At 44.3% G+C, this 26,253-nt stretch overlaps 1 long non-coding RNA gene across 1 annotated transcript in view; it reads left to right on the top strand.

Annotated features, from left to right (window-relative positions):
* LOC115574769 (uncharacterized) overlaps positions 1 to 23,898 on the top strand; it is a 57,547-nt gene extending 33,649 nt beyond the window's left edge. Inside the window, exons 2-4 of the long non-coding RNA XR_003982570.1 lie at positions 3,669 to 3,730; positions 20,203 to 20,267; positions 22,982 to 23,898. This is a non-coding gene — a long non-coding RNA (uncharacterized LOC115574769). The remainder of the gene's footprint in view (positions 1 to 3,668; positions 3,731 to 20,202; positions 20,268 to 22,981) is intronic.
* The last annotated feature ends 2,355 nt before the right edge of the window (positions 23,899 to 26,253 follow it).

Raw genomic sequence — 26,253 nt, 5'->3', positions numbered from 1 at the left:
TGTTTTATTGTCACATTCTGTTCTTTTTTTAAGGTTCTGGACTAAAATTCTCAAATCCTACATATTGCACCTTTAATGTCAGTTTGTATATCAGTTTATTGAGTCATGAAAATGAAGATTATTGATTATTTAGTTTGTTAGAGCGTGAAAATCAATAAATTAAGATGTTTCTCTTCTTACCAAAAGAACGACATAGTGCACCTTTAATGCAGCGTGGGTGCTCGGCGCTGTGTGTCTCAATCTGAGCAGCATACGAGTGGCCCATGTCGGGCTCCGTGTGCCGTCCCCTAATTGAGTGCTACTTTATCGTGTGTGGGTTCCAAAACTCACGGAAAAGAATCGGTGGGAATTCTGTGGGAAAGTTTATGAAGCTTGTAAAGTGATGGATTCTCAAGTGCTCCCCGAATTCCTACAAAACGTATTGAAACGGCGCAATGTCTATTTTTATTAATGGCATGGAAAAATCTAGAGGAAGCGTGCGCGCACGGCCCCGCGTCCCCGTCCCGGGCCGATTTAGTTTATGTAAGCATGTGTGAAATAGTTGGGTGCGTATGTGTCTGGGCTTGTGTGCCACCACGACGCTTTGCCAAAGCTCCCTGCCATGTTGTCCGCTTATACGAGCATAAGAGATCCAAACAACCCCTGCTGCTTCTACGGATCCCTCCGCTGTCCTCTCTTTACTACTCTTTTCTTTTCCGCTTGTTTTAAATCTGTCTCCGATATATGAGGCATTCCTTTGTGGTTGTGTAACACGAGTTGAGGCGAGAACACAGAGAGAGAGAGAGGGTGAATGAGACGGAGAGAGAGGGAGAGGTTTGTCTCGCTGGGTTTTCATGTCCTACTGTGCGCTCATATTTCTCGGCCCCCGCTTCACAGTTTGCGGGTAGCCGGCTTATCGTTGGCCTCCTCGGCTCTTTTCGTCATGCGTGGCCTGCCTTAATCTCTCCTGCGTACTGTAAACCCCCCCACCCCCAATAACCCTGTGCACGATTAAAGCAAACGTCTTAATAACGGCCTGCCTCATTATCAGCTCACACTGGGAAAATGAGCCGTTCGACCTCACCTCTGTAATCGTGCAGAAATGAGCCGGAGGACAAGACAACCTGTTTACAAAAAATAAACCAAAAAAAAACAAGAGATACGTCTGCGAGCTTGTGTGATTTTCTAATTTTTTAAGAAGATTCTTGGCTTTTATTCGTAGCATTTGTGGCTGACGAATCTGCAATCGGAAGTGTAGTTCTCTGCTGTTTTCTCAGGAGTAGGAAAGAGAGTGAGGTGCAGGATTGGAAGTAGGGTGTTGCTCTAGAGGGTGCTGTTCACTGAGGGAAAAGTGCCTCCCTATCCCTTCCTTCCATCCCTGCTGCTCTCACAAAAAATATGATTTCTTTTTGCTTTTTAAAAAAAAAAAAAAAAAAAAGAAAAAGAAACATCCCATCAGTGTAAACAGTGTTTAAAATGTTTCATGTTTTGGATCAGGCTCGACTCCCGAGGCGACGTGAGATGAATAACATAAATCGCGATGAATCAAACGGCAATTTCTCGAGGGGGAAAAAAAAAACAAGAAAAAAAACACATTACAGTCTCTGAAAGTATGTGTGGTATTGCGCTGCGAGGCTTCTTCGACATGACATTAGGCCATTGTAATCCTTCTGTGTGTGTTCTCACCTGTGGCTCCCGCTCCACACACCCACCCACACACCCACACACACACACACACATACATAGATACAGAAAAAAGTCTGCAGGTGTTTACACAAATGTTTCAGCAGGCAACAAGGGTAGATGATGAGCTGTCACTCCAGTCAGACCTCCACCGGCAGACGGCGGAGAAAAGTGTCCGCGGCGATGCTTCCACCTGTGGTTTTCCCGCGGCGGTATTGCAGGGTGTAATCCCTAACATCGCTTGTGTTTACGCCTGTGTTTTAGTTACAGGCCCGATACGAGCATGCTTCGGAGCTTAGATGGGACTTCTGCTTCACTTACTCCTCAGCCTGGCCCCGGGGGCATCCTCCTCTAGCCTGCCACACACAGGCTCATCTCCGGCATCCAGGGATAGAGTAAACAAACGTGGTTCGCCCTCTGCATGTGTCACACATCCTTTATTCCCTTCGGAGCCACAGTAAACTTAAGGGTGCACTGTGTAATTTTGAAGAAGACATTTTAATCAGAAGAGCCACTGACGGTGAACAACAAACTGGTCTTTGAGGACAGCACAATTTCATACTGTTTTCTTAGCTTTTTTTGTTGGCGGACCCTGCCACCTTTCTAGCTTGGAACAGTGTTCTGGGGACCTTATTTTCCTCTGAGAGCGGCTTGTTGATTCAGTGGAAAATACGAATATTTCCGAGTTCGTATGATTGCTTCATTAATATTGTAAATATTAATATTCTGCGTTGGAATACACAGCGCCCCTTTCAAAGGCCCACGGTTAGATTTTTCGTATCAACCTCAAGACTGTGTTCTGTTCAAAGCTCTTATGTAAAATGCTCACTGTTCTAAATTTAGACCCTGCAAAGCCATATTTTTCTGTTGATTCGGACTCGGATTGCCATAATAGGATCATTTACGGGGGGAACATTAAATTGCGGCTGTTTCCTTATGTACTCCGAGTATTTGAGGAGGTCCTTTTTTGTTGTTTTATATGGTTTGTATTTCGTCATTGAGTGACGCCAGCTGCACCGCTGAGGTCATGAATGGAGGGGGGAGAAGGTTCCAGAGCCAGCGACTGAACTGAACTCACTTTTTTTTATTTTAGTAAATATGCTAAATATAGAGCGCGGCCGCGGCCAAGGAGCTCGTCCCAAGCTCCCTGAATGACACACCTTTCGAGAAGTGACTGTTAAACATCTGCTATTTTTATCATCGTCTTACTTTTTTCCCCTTGTTTTTCTTCCTTTTCTCTCCTCTCCTCTCTCTCTCTCTCTCTCGCTCTCTTTATTTTCCCTCCCTGACAGACGTGTTATAAATGATGTAGTCCTGTTTTTCATTTATAAGATTTGTTGGGTGGATTATTAGAGAGAGGATCCTAATTCCCTGTAAAGGAAGGACATGCTTCAGCAGTGTTTATAAAAACACTGCGCCATGACGTGGGTAGCAGTGGAGAACCAGTAACAGGTCCACTCTGCTAACACGCCCTCCTCGCGCCGCTGCCCAGTGAAAGGTCTGTCGTAATGGTGGCATTTCAACCCCTTCAAAGTAAGACGGCCAATTGGATAATGGGATTCCGTCTGCCAATGTTACGAGGCGCAGCCCGGGCCCCGTGACGGTGCATAAAGTCGCAAATGACAACTTCTGCTGACACTACGTAAGGTCTGGCCCAATATAAGTGCAGCATTGAAGCATTGTGGTTCTCCCTCTGTGTGAAATGACACTGATGAGATCCGCCCGTCGCTCGGCTGTTATTCCGAGCTCTGACCCATCATTGTCAAGCGGCGCTCTGCTCCGCCGTTAAAGCGGTCAGCGTTTCGGGGCCTCGGCCCTGTGGGTTGAGGCTTTGAACCGTTTTCCACTGGTACCTCATATTACATGCTCTAACACTGTTTCACCTAAATTGGACCCAGCTGCGCAAATGGAGAATGAAGAGTTAAGCAGATATAGCAATGTAATACTATACGGTCGGGGTGTGAAGTGACGTTTGTCTTTCTTTTGATTTTCTCTTTCTCTCGCAGTGAAGGAATCCAAATCCTCAGACTGAGATGTCAGCCTTCAATTGCTTCCCAGAGAGCTTCTGGTGAGTATATGTTTCTAAACGCTGTAGAATGTCTCGGTGGGCCTGTGGTGCTACTGCCGTGTGCTTAAAGGCGACATATGATGCTCATTTTCAGGTTCATGATTTTATTTTGGGTTACAACTAGAATAGGTTTTCACACTTTAATGCTAAAAAAAAAAAAAAAAGCACACCAGCGTTCACTGTGTACACTGTATTCACCCCCTGTTTTAGCTCCTGTCTCTTTAAGGCCCCACCCCTTCCTAAATACCTAGTCTCCTCTGATTGGTCAGCTCACACACGCCTGAGCCAGCACAGCTAACAACAACAGAGCAGCTGTGCTAAATTAATTCTTGTGTTACACCATCCACTAGGCATAAATTATGCAAACTTGTGAAGAGAATCAAATATGTCGTTTTACCCTGAAATATGGCCGGAAGTCCCTCAACATTTTCACTATCCATTGTCTCTTCAGTTGTGGATCAATTGGGAAGCTGTTACAGAAGAACAATTTGTCACACTCCCTACCTTAATTACCTTAATTCAAGCTTTCAAGAGTGTGACACTGGAGAAAATGTCTGCCGTGCGAATGAGGTCCATAACCGGTTAAAAACCTTTTCATCGTAAGTTTTTGTCCCCATTGGGAAAACTCACTTTTTTGGTCCGGCAGTGTTTTTGCTCCTCAGCTCCCGCAGCTCGCACACATGTGCTAAAATTCCCTCACTATCTGTAACCAAGCGGACGTACGCCAGAGACTTCCAGTGCCGCTGTGGTTGAGGCTTATAAAACTGACGCAAGTCCTGCTTTACTGTTGGCACGACCGCCGGCCAAACGTCGTTAATTATTTAGCCTAACATGAGGAGTTTGGACAGAATTTACTGGGTGATATCTGTTGTGGTTTACTCGAAACATTGTTCCCGTCCTCAAAATGGCATTTTAACACACATCATTTAATTGCATGGCTTTACAAAAGGCCACAGCCATCAATACTGTTCTGTCACTGTGCCGTACTCAATGTACCCTCTCCAACGTCCCCCTCCCTCCCCACTGGTGCCCCCTATCCCTTACTCCCCTCCTCCAGCTGGTCCACCCTCTACCCACCAGTGTGTGCCTGTCAGCATGTCACCCCAGGGTGATGCCCCCTCTCTCAGCCCCTCGGGGCCCTTTTGACTCCGCAGCACTCCGTGTTTGCCCAATCATTTGGGAGCCGGATACGGGGATGAATTGTTAACTACAGCAGGTCAGCCTGTGCCCCACAACCCACGGCCCTCTCTGCTCTCCCCCCCCCGACCTGCTGTTGACTCATCTCCATGGCAATGGGGCAGGAATTTGTTTTCTCTCATGTGTCCGCTGCCAGCCAGCTCCCCACCCTCCCTCCTCCTCCCCCACCACCACCGCCACCTCTTCATCCTCTCTGCCTCTGAGCGTCCAATGAAGAGGCAGCTAGAGGGGAGTCATGGTGAGGAAGCGGTGCTGTCACTGCTTGGGGAAAAAAAAAAGGGCCTTGAGGGAAATAGTGTGTGATTTGTTTGGTAGGAAAGTGAGCACAGTCATCGATGATTTCCTGACACACAGGCATGCGGACATCACGAGTGCAGAGTGGGATCTTGAGGCAGCTACGTACAGACATGTGGTTTATAATGTGCAACTTCTTAAAGTAATACATTCTATGAGTCCATTTCCACGCTTCATCTAGCACAGTGATACGGCACAAAGAGACTCAGATCTCCTGCATTCCTCCTCTGTGGTCTTGTTATTAAAATGCGGCTTGCGGCTTCTTCGCCAAGACGCTCCTAGGCCGTCAAATTCCCATCATTGTCCCAACATATCGACAGGCTCAAGTGTGTGCATGTGTGACAGTGTGTGTGTGTGTGTGTGTGTGTGTGTGTGTGTGTGTGTGTTTGCTTCCACACGTGTTATTAGCTCAGGGCAGGTGAGTGTTTGCCTACCTGTCTCCCTTTTATGAGGCGAGTGTTTGCCCAAGGAATGCACCACGTCCGATTTGTCATGGACTCCTATTGTTCGGCTCATCCAGCCGGTGCCTTGAGGTTGAGCTGTGCTGTGCCCTGGCAAGTGAGAAATATGTGCTTTCCTTCCTTTTCTCCTCCTTTTGCTCAGCTTATTTGCACATGTTCTTGGACGACAAAAATATGCGACTCGGTGGAAAAGTATTAAGGACGAGAGAAGTCCGGAACCGCATTGAGAAAAAAAGTGGAAACTGTTATCTTGTCGTATTGTTGTTTGAATCTGAGTCTGGATTTTCCTCCCTGGGCTGTCTGTCTTTTTTGGGATACGGCACTTGAATTACATAAAGTTGTCGCTCCTCAACTGTGCATTAAATGATAAGTTCACCCAAGAAAAGGAAAATTTAGGCGTTATGTACTCACTCTCATGTCGATTGGAAGTCAGGTGAAGATTCTTAGTCCACAAAACATTTCTAGAGCTTCACAGCAAACCAGTGTTGCAGCATTCTCAGCAACAACTGAAGTACATGGGCATTGAAAACAACCGAACTAAAACATAAATTGACTCCATGCAACTTGTCTGGTGTAATACAAGTCAGCAGCAGCCTTTACACCATTTAATAAACTGAAAACTGTAGCTGCTAGGCTAAATCTGTTAGCCCAAACCCCCGTCTGAAGTGGGTGCACAAGCTGGACTGCGCGCAGGAGTGTAAATAATATATTTTCAAATACACTTTGGATCTCTGGGTTCCACAGACTTGGATTTTGCAGCACAAGCTGTATGAATCCGTTGTTTTATTTATTAATTTTTTTATGTCCCTGTGTATGGTGCAACACTGTTTCAGAAATGTTTTGTGCACTACGAAACTTCAACCGACGTTCCCTCGGCACGACGGTGACGAGGTGATGACTTGTGAAAAAAGTAAGATGTGGCCACTGCTTGAACTCTAAACATATCAGCGGAAGCACCAGAGTACGCACTAACTGTAGCTGCCTTTAGCTCAGTTAGCTGTGCGGCTAGTGGTTTCGAGCTGGGAGTGGTATTATGAGAACAGACAGCTGGTTAGCCCATCCTGTAGACACTTTTGGACAAAGCCTTGTGGTAATGAGGAAGCCTCAGCAAACCCCCCCCCCCCACTGCACTTGAGTGTTTAACAGAGCTGTTACAAATGGCATGTGCAGCTTTTCACGTTTTTCGGTTATTTCCAGAAAGTATTAAACTTTAATATTCAACATCTCAAATAGCAGCCGTAAGTCTGTGTTTTGTTTGGGTTTCTGTGGATAGATGCCTTAAAAGAAGTCCGTGCGTGGATGTACGAGTATATTTGAATTTGCGTGCATGTGTGCCTGCGTGTGTTCGTGCAGCCGGCGTCCTGTGCCACCATCAGGGTGGTCCTCACGGCTGGTTTGATGGTAATCCCCCTGTCCCATAAATCAGTGTCCGGGCTCGGGCCGGGAGCTGATGCTGTGTGACCACTGGAGCGAGGGGGCTTGAGGCACTAAGCCCAGCCGCTGCCCTGCCCCGGCCTGGCCACACGTCAGCTCTCCACACCACCTTTAAAATAACTCGTCACGCATGGCTGACATCGGGAAGCGGCCGCCGCTCCAACCGAGCCACCAACAACACAAGCGGCAGCGGACTCCACAAACATTTCCGTCCATTTTTCGGCCTTTTCAAAACTTTTCTTGTGGCAATGTTTGAATATAATAAAACGTATTTACTGATGATACAATTTGTTTGTTCTGGCTTGTGCCTAACAACCTGAAGTGACTTCTGATAGCCTCGTAGAGAGCTGCTCTCAGTTCAAATGTTTTCTGTCTGGCTGAAAGTGCCAAGATTAAAGCCATATCTTAGTCTTTGTAGGGGCCTGTACCTCTCTCTCTCTCTCTCTCTCTCTCTGAGAACGAGGAGGGAGGATGAAGGCCTGTCCGAGCTGTCTGGCTTGCATACGGCTCTCTGCTGAGCTTTTATCTAGGGAGATTGGTTGCAGCTCTTTCCAGACCCGGCTCGCGGGGAGAGTGCACAGTCCTGAGACCTGTGGCATTAATAAAGATAATGCTGTTTGGAATAATAACAGTCAATTCTGGGACAACAGACACGAGTGTTGCAGAATACAAAAGAAGCCAAGATGAAAGGCTGAGAGGACGGACGGTGCACCTCTCTGGCTCTCTTGTGGGAACTGATGGAACCTAATATCGACATGCTCGCACACAAACAGCGCTGAGAGGGACCCTATGCCGATTCTGACCCGCGGGTGCCATGACGCAGAAATGTAATTTGTTCTTTTGTCTGCCAAGATCACAGGGGGAGAGCAGTGACTCTTTCTTTTTATTCGAACTTATTTTTTTTTTTTCCCCTCTTACGCCCCTCCTTTTCATTCCCTATGTTCCCCCTATTGCCTTCAGTGAGTGCAATTTAGTTTGATGAGCAGGTGGTCTTTTTTGAATCTCACAGTGCTTTTGGCCCCCACCTCTGGCGTGTGGTGCTTTCAGTTGGAGTCAGTCATGTAGGCCAGGATTAGAGGGGTGGAGGAGGAGGAGGAGGAGGAGGAGGAGGAGGTCCAGTAAGAGTCTTGGTATTGGCGACCTCAACGCCCTGCAGTCAGAACCATGCAGAGCGCAGACTGAAAGAGTTATTTTGTTGCAAAAGCTCTCAGCCGCACCCCAGATGGCTTTTGTGCGGGGCCAGGGACATGCTTTGGGGACAGGGTTAAAGCCACGGTGGGCGAGTCTCCTGGCCCAGCAGGTACAGCGCTGAAGGCCAGACGGGACTGAGAAGGCAAAATGTTACCGTCGCGGCACTTTTCCACCTTGAATCCGAACAGCGGACCGAGACAAAATAGGTGGATTAGAGCTGAGGGGAGGCTTTACTTCTCAGCACACCCACAAACACGCACACACCCATAGTACCGAGTGAGATTAAGGCTATGGAACATCCACCCAAGTTAAGACTCAGTGGATCATCTCATCTGATGTCGGATCAGCGGAAAGAGCTGCGAGAAGGGTGGAGGCAAACATTCTTTTCCTTTCTCCTCTCCCACTGTTTCCTGCGAGCAGAGAAACTCTAACCTGCTTTCACTGCCTCACCTTTGATCTCGGTTTCATCTCGCGCTGCTAATTAACAAACTTTGTTACCACTTAGGGGGAATTTATGGCCCATTAGTTTATCAGTCCAACATTCCTCGGCAATAATCACCATGGCAACGCCGGCGCAAGCAATCAATATTTTGTCAACAGCGCTGAACAGGTGCGCTGCTGTCCGTCTCATGTCGACCTGCTGTTCCGTGAGGACTTTGTAGCGTCCTCGCAGACATCTGAACTGACACTCACATCTCAAATTTATTTAGTTTCATAAGTCTGGTGCAGGTCTTGTGTGTGGCTGTTTCCCTGGTTTGTTACATAAGTCGGTATGATTAGCAAGATTTGTCATATTGGAACATGTAGAGGCCCGGATTTAAATCTGAGGGTAGGGCAGTGTGGAAAGTTAGCTCTTAAAAACAAGAAAAAAAGCAATAAAATTAGGGAAATATTATTTAATAGAAGCAAAATGATCTAAATTTTTTTTTTAAATTGAGTTGCAAAGGACCTAGTCCAGACTTGCTCCAGCACAGTAACAGGTGAAATACATTAAATATAAGTACATTTTTCTTAATTTGATTATATTTGCGTTCAGAATTTTATGCAGAATCTCAGAAAAACCTCTCCAAAAAAGGGCCAGCCTGTGTCCACAACTGGACTTGAACCCAAATCCAGATTTGGGTTGATACTATTGGGTTGAAAGCCATGTTCACCTACCAGTGCACCACCATTTCACCATCCACCTGACGTTAATAAACATTAAATATCATCTCACTTACAGTCAATCTCACTTAAATGAGATGTGACACACTAGTGCTTAAAATGAGTCTTATCGCCTTGAAGTGTATTTGCATTACAGACTTGACCCTTGTATCGAGTTAACAAAACACTCGTAATGAAGACACAAACGCTTGTCAGGACAAGGCGGGTGATATTGAATTAAGCCAAAGCATCATCTCTTGAAAGCACCAGATAATCCTTTTGTTCCTATAAACAAGAGTAACCAGATTTTGACGTTTTACAGTTTAATGTCCGCTACAGTTTCAAAACAGACGCATAGAGAAGTACTTTATCTGAGAGGTGTGACCAAGTGAAGTCGTTGTCAACTAAATTTAGTAAAATAATACAGCACTGCTTTAATCACTTCTGAATCACTGCTCGGGTTATGTTACACTGCATGTCACCATATAATAGATTACAAAGTCAACATTTACTTTGAAAGGATGATATGCCTTCAGAGGGGCATTTTTTTTTTTTTTAAACCAAGGCAAAGGATATTATGTAGTTTAACCAGCGCATGTCCTCCATATTAACACACACATTTAACACAAATTCTTGAAATTTGTTTAATTTTTACTAGATCATTTATATTTTATCATATTGTGATTATATCAACCGATATTGCAATTGTGATATGAGTCACGATTTTTGTTGGAACTGTAACTTTTCACGATGAAAGAATTCAACAAATGATGAATATGTGATTTTTTGCTGGGGTCTGTACCGAACAAGAATGTCCCCTAACATCAGGAGAGAAAGATTTGCGTCTCAGTGGCACCACAATGCTTTTATAATGTTACTGTATGTTGTGACACATTTTATCTCAGGACTACGATTAAAGGTGCATTATGTAAGACCCGACCATTTGGGAATTTAAAGTGCAAACAAATGGCGATGCAGCATATCAGCAGAGTAACTGGCAACTCTAGTTTGCTGTTAGCTGGTTAGCTAAGTTAGCCGGGCAGCTAATATTCAGTCTGAATATTAAGGGTTTGAAAATGGAGCTGGAAAATCAAAGTGGGAGGAGTGACTGGTCGGACTCCTGTTTGCTATTGTCATGGAAGTTTCACAAATGGCCGTTTTCTCCTCGCGCTGATAAACAGGAGGGATTGGATCCAGACCCTGCTGGGTTCTAGCCGTGGCCCCGGGGGCTTGTAAACCACACACTGGGAATGTTAGTCATTTGTTTATTATTGGCGAGATTTGCCCGCTCATAATCCCGGGATGGATTAGCCTAATGTGTTCCTCATCCCACCTTTTTTTCCGACCATTGCAGTCCCCTGACATTTGCATTGGGAGGTTTGTGTGTGTAGACGAAACGTACACACATGTGCTTTTTCTTCTGGGCCTGTGCGCAGATGTGTGTTTGAGTGTGTTTGCCGTTTCACATGTGTCGCTGAGGGATGTTTGTAATCAAGGGGGTTTTGACAGATGTCCGCTCTAACTGCATCCCATGTCACGCTGTGATCACTGTCAATAGGAAAACTCTGTCACTGGGGCTGATATTTAACTCATGCCAGGGCTCATGCTCTGCGGCCGTGCCTGCAGCCGGGGGCGTATTTTGGATCTGACAATCCAGGGCTCCAGGAAGCGATTTGTGCCTTTTCTTTCATACAAATGGAAACATTCCAAGAACATTATAGGAACTAATTAATCAACGACGCTGAATGTCAGCGTGGCGTCACTAGAATTGGAAATTACTGATGTCATGAAGGAGGAGAAGAGTGGTGCTTACGTTTCTGTCCAGTGTGTTGTGAAACTATTGGCCGGGAGTCACCTGGACCTCGGAGGGAACAGGGTTTACTGAGCAGAGCTAACTTGTTCAGTGTGACCTTTTAAAGAGCTGATCCCGAACACTACATAAATCTGTTTCCAGTTTCAAAACATGGCTGCGCACATGCTTATTAACATGCCGTACTCTTTCAGCCACCATGTTTTTGTGGGTGAGAAAGTGCTGCAAATCTGCACAAACACTTAGGCCCCGCAGAGAAAACCCTCGCTTCCCAGTTCCTCCCACAAACTCCACAAATATATCAATGTCACAAGACTGACAGACATATACATTGCATAGGCATGCAATTATCTCCGTTTATGTGTGTGGGCTCCGAGGCCAAAAGGTTAAGTATGACACTTTTTTGGAATATATATAACTTAAGCTTGAAAGAATCCCATGCGAGTGGTGCAAAGTAGCATGATCTGGGGCAAATCAAGTTTCGAGAAAATTTAGGGTACAACCAAGTCAAGAGACAAGAACCTTTGACATGTTTCATTTCCAGCCTGTGGTGATAGTTTTACCTGCCCATCCTCACTCGAAAAACAGCCAAATATCTTATCTGTTAAAGCAGCTTACGTGTATTATGTCTCATATTTATGCTTATTGTTAGGTGGGGACTTCTAGTAGTCACCGTAATTACGACAGGAGCAAAGGCAGAATCTTGTGACGTGGCAGAAAGAGCAAGGAAGTCTGCATATAGAGGAAGACGGAATGAACGGACTGGTCAAACGCAACCAGCCTAAGTCAGCATTGGCTTATTTTAACTTATGTAACACACTTAACTTATGTATTTATGTAACATTACTGAAGATGTACTGATAATGATTCTGATACCTTGTTGGCAAAACCAAACTAGGTATTTTTGGTGCCTAAACCTCACCAAACTGTGACCCTTTCACAGTGTTAACCATGTGATGACAAAGGTCTGATAGAACTATGCTCTGGTGTGCATGTCGATGGTACTCCGGCATCATATATGTTGTTTTGGGGGAGTTTTACACAGTAAAGAACAACTGATTGTGGCCCAGGACTTTAACAGTAAAAGTGTTACAGAGCACTCTGTTCTTTAATGTGTCATTTCTATCTAGTCAAAAGTTGACAAGAAATGTTTTAACTTTATAAGTCCGAAGGGCAACTTTCTATGGTTCATATACTAAGAAAAAAAAATTAAATCAGCTCGAATCAAGTTCAGCCTTCAAACCCTCCAGCAGACTCTGACCCTCCGTCCTCATCCTTTTTCTTACGCAGCACACAAAGTGTTTTTACTCACTGCACATGGAAGCAGTCCAGCTGAAGCGGTCACAGCTGAGCTTCATGGGGTGTTGGTTAATTGGCAGTTTTTGGTAAGTGCAGATATGCTCCACTATGCATATCTTCCTCAATGTCCCTTGCAGTATTTCCCTTTTTAAAGTGTCCTTTTTAATTGGCTGCACAGTCACAGTCTCCTGCTTTAACTGTCCCCTGTGGTACCTGAATGTGGCCTATTTGACCCTGAGGCCCCGGGGTGAAAAACGTTATATTTGGCAGCCCAAACCAATGAACCTGAACCCCATCGCTCTGCTTTTGTTCTCAGTCTAACTCCAACTTCACCTCTTTTTTTTCCCCCTCTGTTTCTGCCTTTTAACATGAATTTTAAAGGTGATCGCTTACATGGCGACTGTATTGGGCCTCTGAAAGGCGAAATCCGTTTGGTTTCAACACCTTTTCATAATCATTACCTTTGCCCGTGTTTGTTCGAGCGTCTGCCAGCCTCAGTCAGGCATTTCTGTCAACATGTTAACATGCCTGCCGCTTTAGCCCCACAGAACGGCCTCACATTTGAGCAGTAGAGGACCCTGGGTAGTCCATCGGATAGATCTGGCCACGGCTTTTCCCCTGCACACCAGACACTTGCAACTGGGCTGCATCAGCAGTACTGAAAGACCCGAGAGGACTGTGATCCCACCATGGGGTGTATGGTTGTGGCTCCGGCTGCACTACACTTTAATCCCCTTCCCTTTTAACCACAATGGGAAACATATGCTTACTCTGTGTAGGGTACAGGCCCACCATGGGAGAGACTGTTTACCTTCACTCTTAAACTAACATTTCACAGCTCCTTTGGCCACTCCTGGTCAATAACTCTGCACGGTTAAAAAGGTGATAGAGGATCATTAGGTGACAATTTTATTTTTAGGCAACATCGCCACTGCTGCCCCTGAGCAGAACTGCCTCCTCACCTCTCGCCTTGTAAAATCTGACATACAAATTGGCTTTTTTTCCCTCGCAGTATAATCACCAAGGCAGAAGGGTTGAGCTGTCTAATTTGTCTTATTAAGGAGCCGTTTGATGTAACATTATTATCCTCGTAAATTTCCATTCCCGGTTTGAGCTGTGGGTCAGTGTGACACTAATGATTGCACCTCTCGGCTTCTTGGATGAGAGAATAAAGCGAAACTGGGATCTGTGCTTGTCAAAACTGTATCCTAAACCAACATAATCCGCCATGTAGGATTTTCCAGATGTGGGGGAGTACATCTCATCGCTTTAGATTTTTTGAACACCCAGAACAGATGTCAGGTCATGGTCCTCGTCCTTAAAGTTCTGACCCTCGTCTGTCGGTAAGACAGTTGTTTCAGCGCAGCAGGGAACAACAACAGAGAGATGCAGGAACCAGCGGCCATGTGCCAACCAGGAGAACAGGAAATGCACTCCAGATGAAGATACTACATAATGGTTTATTTTACCGGTGTGTGTGTGTGTGTGTGTGTGTGTGTGTGTGTGTTGTCGTCTCAAGCTACATCACCATCACAGACATTCCCATGCACGGTTACTTACAAGGCACAATCTTTTAAAAAAATGTAATCAATCATTTATCAGTTGTTTAGGTTATATCAGTGTCAAACATTCTGAAAAACACCACCATTGCTTCTTTTGTCTGACTTCAAATGATTTAAAACTGAGAAACATGCATAAACCTCAGTTGCACACCCTTATGGTGTTACCCGCAAATGCTTTTGGATTTCATTTATTGCAGCGAGGTATAAAAATTAACACGCAAAGACTTGAAACCAGCTTGCCTTGCTAGCGCTGCTGGCACGTGGCACTGCAGCTCTGTACAGATGCTGGATTTCGCATAGCAGCTGTCGGCGTTGCCTTCAATCGCTGTTCGGTCACAGAATCAGACGACATACAAATAATAATGCTTGTATTGCATTAAAAGTTGTACCAGCTTTCGAACCTCAAATGCAAGTGTGGTGGTGTGGGAAGGGAACTTATTAAGAAGAGGCCCACCAAGCAAATCCATAGTGATATTGGTATCAACACAATGTCATCAGTTCCCATCCCTGCCCATGTCCCATTAAACTGAACCACTGTTTAATGTGGCCAATTGTCACTGGTTGCACATCAGTTATTGGTCAACACGCGATGTTTTATTTAACGTTGAGAGGAATGGAAAGGTTCAATTATCCAGTACTTCACAAAGTTTTAAAAAAAGATCATTGCAATTTTGTGTATCATAAATATGGTTTATTTTCCTGTCGTGTTAATCCTCTCACCAGGACCAGGTTAGGGTAAGGGTTGGGGTTAGGGCTTACAGTTTACCCTAACAATGTAACTTCAACTACAAGCATGTTTTAAGTGTCTTTGTGAGTTGTTATTGTTTGTTGTTCTACACCGAAATTGATGAGAAGTAGACGGCTATCTGTAGTTCTGTGGTCAAAACATGTAAATCCACCGGCACAATCGATTGTACCCTGCATTGGTTCACTTCAATCCGAGGCTTCGGTGATTCATTCCCAACTCCTGGCTGATTGCATCGTGTGACTGAGTGAATCCTGGCCTCCACAGGTGTGGCAGGTGATCTGAGGGATGAGTGAGCTCTTCCTGGGGGTAACAGTAGCCCCGGCCAGCTTCCCCCTGCTGCCCTTGCCCCAATCTGCCCTTTCCTGTCGTCTTATCTGAGCATCCAGTGCAATCCAATCTAACCCAGGGTGCGGTCCCCCTTGCTCCTCCATTCCCCCTCGCTGCCGGCCTCCATCGCTGGTCTTCTCAGATGTCACTGTGAAGAGAGACTGACCCGCTTGAGTTGAACTTGAGTTGGGCCGACTGACAGAGTCCTGACACCCCATTGTAGGCACGACTGTCTCAGCTTCCTGCCACCCACAACTTCCCACCCTCTGACCTCCATAGCACCAAGGGCAAAAAGGAGCAGAGACAATGAGCTTACACTGCTGATCTATTCAGGAAATGCTTCTATTATGATGAACACTGAGGCAGCAGCAATACAGGAGTAATTCAAGTTTCCTTAAAAAGTTATAAAAACAAATGAGATTTGGTTGTTGGTTGGGCCAGAGGGACATGCTGTTGTAGTTGAAGGGCTTTCTGATTAGCAGAGTGGAGACTTAATGGGGATCCTGTAGGGACAAAGACTTGTACTTACTCCAACTGTCTGGGTTTAATTAAGCCGACCGGTCCACCGGCAGCCAGCTACGATTTTTTTTTTTTATTTATTTATTTTTTTAACATTGTGGCTTAAATTGAAAAAGCACAAAAAAAAAAAAAAACTTGGATTATTTCAAATCTGATCACCGAAGGAAAACTCTGCAGAGAAATCGAGCACCACAAGTAAACAGCATGATAATAAATGCATACTCACTCTCGCTGTGCTCATTTAACCATTCGTGCGCTTATTTATCGGCTAACTCAATCGCTAAATGGAATAATTAAGCTTGTCACAAATGCGTATTTGAAGCTAATTATTGATTTTCCTTCTTTAACACATCAGTGTTTGGTAACATGAATAGGACTTGAATCATTTGCAAATCATCTATCATTTGCATTCCTGCCAAACACACTATAAACACGTTTCCACATGTGCTCATTCCACAGCAGAGCTGCCAAACAGCAGTCGAGCGCTGCTGAAAGGAGGCTTATCACGGCGCTCTATGATTTTCCTTGACAAAGAAATTGTTTTGTTTTGCTCTTATTCAAGTGAATTTATGACCTTAGCCACACTTGTTTAAGTATACAGTATAAAGTCCACTCACGGCTGTATATTTACTGTATCTTGTAAGTTTATATTCATTTTGAGCCAGTGTTTCCGGACCTGGCTGAGTTTGCGCACACTCACAAAGACGAGAAGGTTTGTGGGGCAAAATCTGATTAAGCTGTGTGTGTGTGTGTGTGTGTGTGTGTGCGTGTGTGTGTGTGTGTGTGTGTGTGTGTGTGTGTGTGTGTGTGTGAGTGTGTTATAGCGTATGTGTGTGTGTGTTATGTGGACCTGAGCCCTGAGCTTTAAATGTGTGTGTGGACTTGCAGACCTCAGCTCGGAGATGTAATCTGATTTGCAGAAAGGAACGGGTCGTTTCACATGACTGGTTTAAAGGACCACAGGCACAAGGTTGTGCCAGTGTCCCTGGCTGGTGTGTGTGTGTGTGTGTGTGTGTGTGTGTGGACGCTTGCATGTGTGCTTGCATGCCTGTGTGCATACACGCCTACAAGTATTTGTTTTTCACAGAGTGCGCTGCAGAAATGTGAGTGTTTGTTACTGTAGGCTCCTAAACGGTAGAACAGTAGAAATAAAAAAAGGTGTTAAAGTTTGCCATGCGGGTGAACAAAACCAGAATGCTGCATTTATTCTGCTGTTTCTGGTTTTGAACGAGAGTTCAAATGAAAGTAAGGCCACTGCTCATTAACAGATTACACATGTGGAAAAAAGTACAGCTTTGCCTCAGACTCCGATGCAGGGTTTGTTTGCAACTTTCTGTTTATGCGTCTCTTATAATCCGAGCTTTATTTTGAACTAATGGACCATCAGAAATTATAGCAAATAATTGAAATCATCCTATAGCCTCAGCTTTTTTTAGTGGACGGCTGGGATCAAATCCCCTGAAAGCTTTGACTTGATGTTTTTTTTTTTCCGGTGGGAGATTCTCGGCTGCCTTTTTTTTTTTTTTCAAAAGCTGGATGTGGTCCATCATGTGATTTTCATTGGTTAGTGGCTGGAGGAGACGACCAAAGTAAAACCAAGTGAGAATGCATGAGCATGTGCTAGTGTGTCATCTGGCCTCATTCATAAGCGCAGGTTGTTTTCCTTCAGTCATGGTCATCACGTGCGCACCAGTGAATGAGAGAGGGACTTCAGAAATTAAGTTTGCAGCATTTGTGTGTTCTTGTCGGCGTGTCTTTGTACATTTTTGTTTCACGTTAGGATGCACAGAAGTGTCTGAATCATTTTTTTAAAATCGTGATTACAATCCACAATCTAAGTTGCCATCTCTTATCTGAATTTTGAAATGGCTTGTAGACTACAGCCAGACTCGAAATGCTTGACTTTCCCCATTTGCACCATTTTAACACTATTGGCAGGCAGCTAAAACTCCTGCTGCGTTGCTAACAGTACACCACCGAAAGACGAGCCTCATGGAGTAATTCATCCGTTATGCATAGCCGTCTAGTTGGCTGCATTACTCTATTGGTTGGTTCAAATAGTCTTGATCTGCAGGCAAATGAAGTTGGAAGCAGAATTAAGAGAAATGCAGTGATCTATAAAATCTGCCTGGAAAGTAGATAGGTCGGGACTAGAAGTACTCAGGTCGCCCAGCCTTATTCGTATGTATGCTCTTGATGTTTGGTTGTGTTCATTCTCTCCTGTGGGTGGAAAGCTCATAAGCAGGACGATACAGCAGGCAGGAAGCTCTGATCCCATCAGGCGTGTCAGCAGGGGCAGTTTTTCATAAGGTAGCAATCTCACCACACAAAGGGGTGTCCAATATTAGAAAGAGCCCCTACCCCTGAGCTAATCAAGACCTGACCAACCCTTCTCCTGGCTCGCCAAACCTCTAAACATTACCTCATCTGGAGGCTTAGCCTAGCCCCATGCTGCTCCGGCCTGCTGGTGTACATGATAACTCACTTAGCTCAGTACGCTAGCTAGAAAAAAAAAAAAAACGGAAATATAAGAAGGCATATAAAAGAAATGGGACCGGTCACACAACTACCTATGGTGCCTGGTGCCAGGGAAAGGTATTTTAAAAGGGAGAGGAAAGAAAGAATCATTTTACCATGTCCTCCAGAAACTCTGGGAAGCAATTTGCCGGTATTCAGTTTCTCTCCCCGCCGTCCTGTTATTGCTGTTTTCCCCTCGACTCTTGGAGCCTTCAACCTGAAAGGAGGTTCTTTGGTTGAGCCTTTGTGTCACTCGGAAACAGTGCGTTTGTTGCCAAAGTAACAGGTCTGGGACAGTGAAACTCAGAAGTAGAGAGCACCTTTGTCAGTGAATGGATTAGGAGGGGACTGTCATTGGTCCAGAGAGCACAGCTCCAGTCTTAAACTTGTCTGTATGAATAAACCTGTGATTTAAAAAGAAAATTCTTGATCCAATATCTACCTGAACCTGTTAACCTTATAAAATGAAAGCAGCACACCACGTAATTTTAAATGGTACAATGGAAAAAGCCACTTTGACTGCCTCCTTTCTCCTGACCTGCCAGCTACTGCAGAGCTCCACTGAAACCTTAGATTTACATAAAACGGACTGGAGTGATCTATGCCGCTACTCCAGGTTTGACTTTTTTAATGTTCTGTGAAGATACTGGAGAAGGTCTGAGTCATGTGGTCATTATAAAACCAGATTTGTTTGACCAGGAGTCTTGAGTACAATGCAGCAAGAAGGGAGTCAAGTTGAGTGATTGTCTGAGCCGGTGTAAGAGGGCCTTTTTCCCTCGATTCTGATGGCGAAGCGAACAAATGTTCTCACTTTATACATTTGTGCAGTCATTGTACCCATTGTCATTGTAAGTAAAAGGATCTAATTTTCTACAGTATGTCTGAATGCACTCCTAGCAGGTGGCTGTCGATAACAGTGGTTACATCTGAGGATGGGAATCTAGAATGGTTTCCAGTTGAGAGCTGGTTCCAAATTGTCTGATTCATCAGAATTGTATGCCTCTGAGCACACCGAATTCCTTGTGTTCCTTTTATCAGTGCTGAAATGTTTCACTGACAGTTGCACATTGGAAACCAATGGCATCAAACTCATTACTGACATTATGACATTATTGGCTGCAACAGCTTTTTCTGCTGTGTTTCTATGCTGTTTTCAGACTTGGAGACAATAAAACAGTTGAGGCCGAAAACACATGCAAACTGAAAACTGATCAGGAATCAATAAACCCAGTAGCACACATACCTCTTGCAGATGTCAGCACGAGTTATGTTGGAAACACGCAGTTGGCGAGACGTTGGCGTTTGGTCTACGTCTCGCCACCGTCTTCCCAATTAGCAAATGCTCCCCACACTACGTGTTTCCAACTTCTATTGGTCGGGCCAACATCTGCAAGACGTATGTGTGCTATGTGGGAAGGGAACTTATTAAGAAGAGGCCCACCAAGCAAATCCATAGTGATATTGGTATCAACACGATGTCATCAGTTCCCATCCCTGCCCATGTCCCATTAAACTGAACCACTGTTTAATGTGGCCAATTGTCACTGGTTGCACATCAGTTATTGGTCAACACGTGATGTTTTATTTAAAGTTGAGAGGAATGGAAAGGTTCAATTATCCAGTACTTCACAAAGTTTTAAAAAAAGATCATTGCAATTTTGTGTATCATAAATATGGTTTATTTTCCTGTCGTGTTAATCCTCTCACCAATCTTCAGAGTTTATTTTGAGACCCAGCTCGAATGCTGGAAACCCCTGTCACCTCATCATACATATGAAAGCGGAAGGAACTGATCCCTCTCTGACTGTACTGTGAGAAAATAATGTTTTTGTTGGTGTGTTGTGCAAGTTCGGGCAGAGCTGGACTAAATGATATCAGAATCCTCCGGGTTTTTTTGCCGATGATTATGTCTTCTTTTCAATGAGCTCCTCTCTGAATCACCTCATTTCCCTCTGCTTTATCTTTTCCAGATGATCTCAGGTGAGCAGTGAGAAGAGGCTGACTAATGGAAACATGATCTCAAGAGATTCAACAGGTAGGGATGACTCTGATTTCTGTTTGATCTTTCCTTCAGCGGAATATGTGATCACACACAGACTGCGCAGACTTATTATGGACTTGACAGTTGCTATAAACAAGCAGAGTATGGCACACTCGCTGATCAAACAGAGGTAGCCGTGGCAGTTCACATGTTTGTGAGACATGATCAGGGTGGTGGCACTGGATCCATGCCCGTGTTCTTGCCGTTTTAAAAAAAAAATTGTGTAACTCAAGTCATGACAGCAGGGTAAAGAATGCAGTTGCACAGAGATATCACTTCAAAAACAGCGTCTCTCAGGAGCCTCAGATCCTTTCAGGTGAACTGAATGAAGATATGCTTTGATGACCCACCGCAGAGTCGGTGGCCTTCAAAGAAACCTGTTGATGGGCTTGTGCGGGGCGGCCAGTGGGCTGAATGAGCGGCACTGTATACGTGCACCTCCCAGGGTAGCAGTGGGTGTTCTCAATGGAGGTCAAACATGCTTGACCCCAACATGAGTAGTCTTTTTCTATAGATTCTCAGCCTGTATTATCTTTTTTATCCCTCCTACCAGGCTCCCTAGGTAAATGAAGGGGAACTGTGTGTGTCGAAGGCAGGGTGCCAGCAGACAGGTACAGTAGATGTACTGATGAGGGAGGGCGATAAGGACCGGCCTCAGTCGCAGCCCCAGGCACAGACGAGGCGTACACAGGCAGGCTGAGACTCGGAGGCAGGTTGGGACCTGGTTCTGTATGCAGATGCTGCTCTATGGGCTCTGCTCCAAGGTGAGGCATAGGAGAGAAACGTGGGAAGGGAACAAGCAGAATGGAGGGCAAAGGGAGGGATAGACAAAAACATGGAAATAGACTGATTGTTGAGGGGTAAAGGCTGAAAAAGCATACATCCAGAGTTGAGGGGTAGATAATAGAAAAGCGCAGGAGTGGTTGTAGCTCAGCAAGCTGGAAAAGGATGATGATGATGTGTGAGTGGAGGTGAAGGAGGAGGGAGATTAAGCAAGAGTACGAGAGCGAGGCCACATCCTGTACGCTGGTGGAACGTGACTCCTCGCAGGTAAACCAGCTCAGAGGTGCAGACAGGCAGAAAGAAGATGAGAAACACTGATGGATGACTACTCATCCTCTGACACGTTGTTCCTTGCCTGAAGGCAGGACAGGCCGGTCCCACCACTCTGCTGCGAGGCAGGGCTGAGTAGACGATGTGGCAAGACGACGTAATGCCATTAAATGTGGCTGTATGCACAAGCACATGTAAAGGAGCGCACAGGTTGACCAGAGGCCACCTACCTGCATTACCTCACCTATGACGATCTGACGTTGTTGCAAAAGAAGCAGATGTTGAACACTGATCAACACTGCCTTATCAGAAAACAACACAGTCGACCAGCTGTTGCTCGTCACATAAAACAGTCTTTTTTTTCCATCTTCCTAAACTGTTCACACCCATGTGTTCTTACTTAAATGTGATGTTCTATAATTGAAATGAGACTTATCTATTTTACAAAGACTCCTTTGGCCTGAGGTTTGTTTCCACATAGCACTGTGTACGTATGCGAGTTATCCCAAAGTCTTTTTATTGCTAAGAGAACCTCCTTGGTCCCTGACATGTTTTTGAAACACCTTGTTTCAGTTTTCTTTTCTCTTTTTCCTTTTTTTTTTTTTAATGCTTGCGGTGTGTATTTTAAGCCAACCACATGCATATGTGCCACAGGAAGTTAGCATAAAAATGAATTAGCTAACCGACTGATGAATGTAATACACTTCTATTTTGTTACAAGTGAAAAGATGGATATTATTGCTATAATATATAGCTAATATTAATTGCCTGCTAGCTGTGTAACATGGTACATGCGTAACGTTCATAAGTCTTTTAACAAAATATTCCACAAAACTGATGCCATGGAGTGTTGATCTGCATAAGTGCTCCATGTGCCCATAAAAACCTAAATAATGAGCTTTTCTCTCGCATTTTGGTTTCAATCCATCCTAGAAGGTGCAATATATAAACATTTTGGTTGAAAACCTTCAGAAAAAAATACTGCAATTATCAAGAGAATGTGAAGAAATAACAGTTTTGATTGTTTAGCAAGCTGAGCTAGCTAGCTAACAGCAGCTAGTTAGCAACAGTTAGTGGTAACTCTGGTGGTATTTGAAAGCTGGCTAATTCTTATATATTGCCACTTTAAAGAAATGCATTTCCATGTGTTGAAAACTAGGGGCATTGACTTTAAATACGGATACAAAACGAAAGGTGGAACCGAGGCGTTACAATTGGGGTATTTGACTGAAAAGTATCTTGTGCACCGTGAGAAGGCGTGATGATTAGTAGCCACACTGCCAGAGGCAAAACACACTGGCTGGATTTTGACACCACTCATAATGCGATATTTTCAGCTGCAGATGAGGCTTTGGGTGGTTCTTCTGCAGCCTCTTAATGCCAGTTTGAATCCTCTGGCCCCGCTTTTGTGTGGAAAGTTTCTAAAGGAAGCCAAAGTCTATGTGTTAAAGGAATCAGTCGAGCCGAAGTCTGTGTTGATCATTTTTTTTATATGAATCTGATTACTGAGCTGTTACTTTAAAATAATATGTTGCCAGAAAAGATTAAATACCTCTAATTTTCCTAAGTCTGGGTATGAGAAACATGTGTCAATGTTCAAGCTTCGAGCGTTTTTTGGCCTCAGTCAATCATTAGTTTCTGTATTATGTTTCTAGGATCAGACTAAATCCTGGTTTGGACCGTGGACCAGCATCCCCTGCAGCAGATGTTCGCTCCTGGCATGGCTACGAACAGCATGAGCTCCATCGCTGACAATCTCGCTCTCAGGATCCAACACCGCCAGCAGCTTGGACTTGGAGACAGCTGTGACGTAAACTCAGCAGGACAGTGGAGTGTATCCTGCTGCTCAGACATTATGGAACAGTTCGGCCGGCCTGTTTGGAGGGCTGCTCGATAGGAAAGTCAGCTCGATCAACTGGAGTCACCCACAGTGGATCTACATAAAGCTAGCTAGCATTTTTTTTTTTTTTTTTTTAAGTTGAACCTTGGTCAATATTGGTGTACATCTGTTTTTGATATTCAGCATTTATTGACGCTGTTGCTCATACACACTGCAGTTCTGACATCTGAGTGATTACATAAAGGCCATTTATTTTGGGTCCCAATACATCATTATTATCTCCAGTGGCTGAAGGCAATAATTCAAGTGTACTTGTTAGCATGAGATAAAATATATTAATTATTAATTTTATATTTTTAGAATGAAGTATTCCATGAATATGAATTTTAGTCTTTTTGTTTTTGGGATCATGACTGCCTCCCCCTCCACGAGAAATGTTTTAATAAAATGTTGGTGGAATTTAAGAAGAAACCGTTGAAATGCTGTTGAGTTTTTAATCTTTTTTGAGATTTGTGCATTTTTCTTTCTCTGTCAAGCGTTACATATCCACCGTGTCATGCAACAGTCTTGAATGAATAAATTATATAAAAAGTGATTGTTTATTTGTTTTTTTAGATGCGTGCTTAGTGTGGTGCTGGCTGTGCCCACAGATACAGTTTCAGCAAAGGTTACTTTGAATAATGTTGGAATGTGATAAGATGTGAACAATAAATAATCCCTGATCTTACAAAATGCAAAATGTGATTTATTACATCACTAACATATCCTTCATGCTGTGAAATAAGAAAAATCTACATTTGGTTATGTTGAGAAAGCATAATAATTCCAATGTCCTGCTTTGTCAACAGGCGCCGGAATTGCAAGGGGAAAACAATTAGATGTTATTGTTGTTTGGTTGTACTCGTACAGACTGAAAGGCAGCTCTGACACCACTGCAGGCCGACCCAATCGTCAGAATAAATGTTGACACTGTATGTTTTTGCAAAACCAGAAATATGTTGGAACGCTAACTTTTGGTTAAGGTTAGGAAAAGATCATGTTTTGGCTCAAAATACCTGTTTTGGTCACCAGAGAACACACAAAGCTGGAGATGTTCTAATGTCTCATTATGTAAAAAATATCCAGGGGTGTGAAATTTAAAAATGTTGAAACACAGTCTTAAACTGTGGTCACTGGCTTGGCAGCCTTTTCTCCTGTAACACCACCACCGGTCGCTTCACTTCATATGACACAAATTGTAGAAGTTTCAGTGTGGTACAAAGGCCAGTGACATGTACTAATGTGAACATATCAGTGGGTTGCAGGGATGTTGACAAAATAAACATAAACATTTATCGTAGCAACTGGGCTGTGGAGTCACACACAACGTTTATCTAGCAAAAACAGAAGCATCAAACCAATTATGCCAACGTGTGGTCCGATTCCACTGAAAGATTACTCATTCCCTGGAAATGTAACGCCGTCATTTGACATCTTCTAATTGCGATCACAAAGAAGCCATTGTATGTAATCAAGGTGGTTATGAATCAAGCAAACCAAAAAACTTATTGACACTGCATTTCATTGTGACACATTGACAGCCTGCGTTAATATCGCTTCATAATCCTGTCATGATGATTTACAACCCCGTGTCTTTTGTTGTGTCTGTGAAACCCTGTTGGCAGAAATGAAAACAACGAGTGTGCCCAGGCTTCTGCCTGTTTGATTTGTCATCGCAGGTGCAGATCTGCAAGGCCTAATAACTGATAAGACAATCGGATGATGTTCGTTATGTGTCTGCGTACGTGTCTGCCGCTCGTGTGAGTCAGACTGGCTTCATTAGTAGTTTGGTCGGTTTATGTGCCAATCTGCTACTAGAGAAGACTATTAGCGGTTATATCACTTTCTTTGTCTCACTGCGTAGAGAAAGAGAAGCTAGGGTGCAACGCTCAGCTTAAATTGAAAATGTGACATTTGAATTGAGAATTAATCAGATTTGCCAGAAAATCACAAGGTTTATCATCATCATTTACCAATGATATGATTAATAAGTTGATTTCTTTTTTTTTGGTTAAAGTCATGCACATAAATAGCGTTTACTTTTAAACCCATGGGTCACAAGTTTCCGTGAAAATGATGACACCATGGAAAAAAAGTGTTTTAGTTTCTGGAAGCCTTGTATGTGTGACGAGGCTGACGGAGAAGTGCTTAATGTCACAGTCAACACAGGTCACGGCTTCAGGGTGTTTTCGCCGTTTTGCGGGAAGAAATCCCCACAAAAAAAGACTTTCCAGTGTACACAGAAAAAAAATGCATCAACTGTTTTTCTATTAGATCAGTAATTCAGCAGTGAGTTCCCATTCAACTGTCTTTCACTGTCAATTTCAGCTGTGATTCAATAAGGCCTGGCTCTGGTTGGGGGCTACGGGCCCTACGGGGGATGGGGGCATGGGTGCGGGGAGCGCGGGGTGGCAGAGTTGCTAAGGGGGTAATTATTCCTCAAGGGGTTCGCTTATTGTTGCCTTTCTCTCGGCGATAAAACAAAGCGGACTGGGTTAGGGCTCAGTTGCACTGTGCTCGGAGCTTTTATTCTGCCGCTTGACAATGTTCTGACAAGTTGTTAAAAGCATCATAGGGTTCATATTAAGAATAAAATTTGTGGGGGGAAGAGGTCATCGGCGTCTGAAAAAAAGGAAAATGAGTGTGAAGGCCCCGGCGCTGATGTTTTTTGGAAGTTGAGCTTCATGACATCTTTATGGCCCTGCTTATGGTCAACAACATTAGCATGTCCACAATGGACTTGCCTGCCCAAGCCCCCCTCCCCTTTTTATTTTTTCGCCCCCGCTTTTTCTCACACACATACACAGCTCAGGGGAAAAATGACCCCTCTGCAGCTCTCAATTCACTGCACTTCTATAGCCCTGAATGGACCGGCTCAACAAAAGGTGACATAATTTTCTCAGGGTTTGATTGGCCCCCTCCATGCAACAGGATGACATCATGCATTCCCCCCCCCCCCCCCCCCCCCCCCAACATATCACAACCAGCACCAGCACACAACCAACCCTCCCCTCCATGTTCTTGGATGCTGGGTCGCCAAGACAACGG

Source organism: Sparus aurata, chromosome 23 (genome assembly GCF_900880675.1).
Source record: "Sparus aurata chromosome 23, fSpaAur1.1, whole genome shotgun sequence".
Taxonomy (NCBI): Eukaryota; Metazoa; Chordata; class Actinopteri; order Spariformes; family Sparidae; genus Sparus; species Sparus aurata.
The sequence above is the reverse complement of the archived record's forward strand: the minus strand, read 5'-3'. Positions and strand labels throughout refer to the sequence as shown.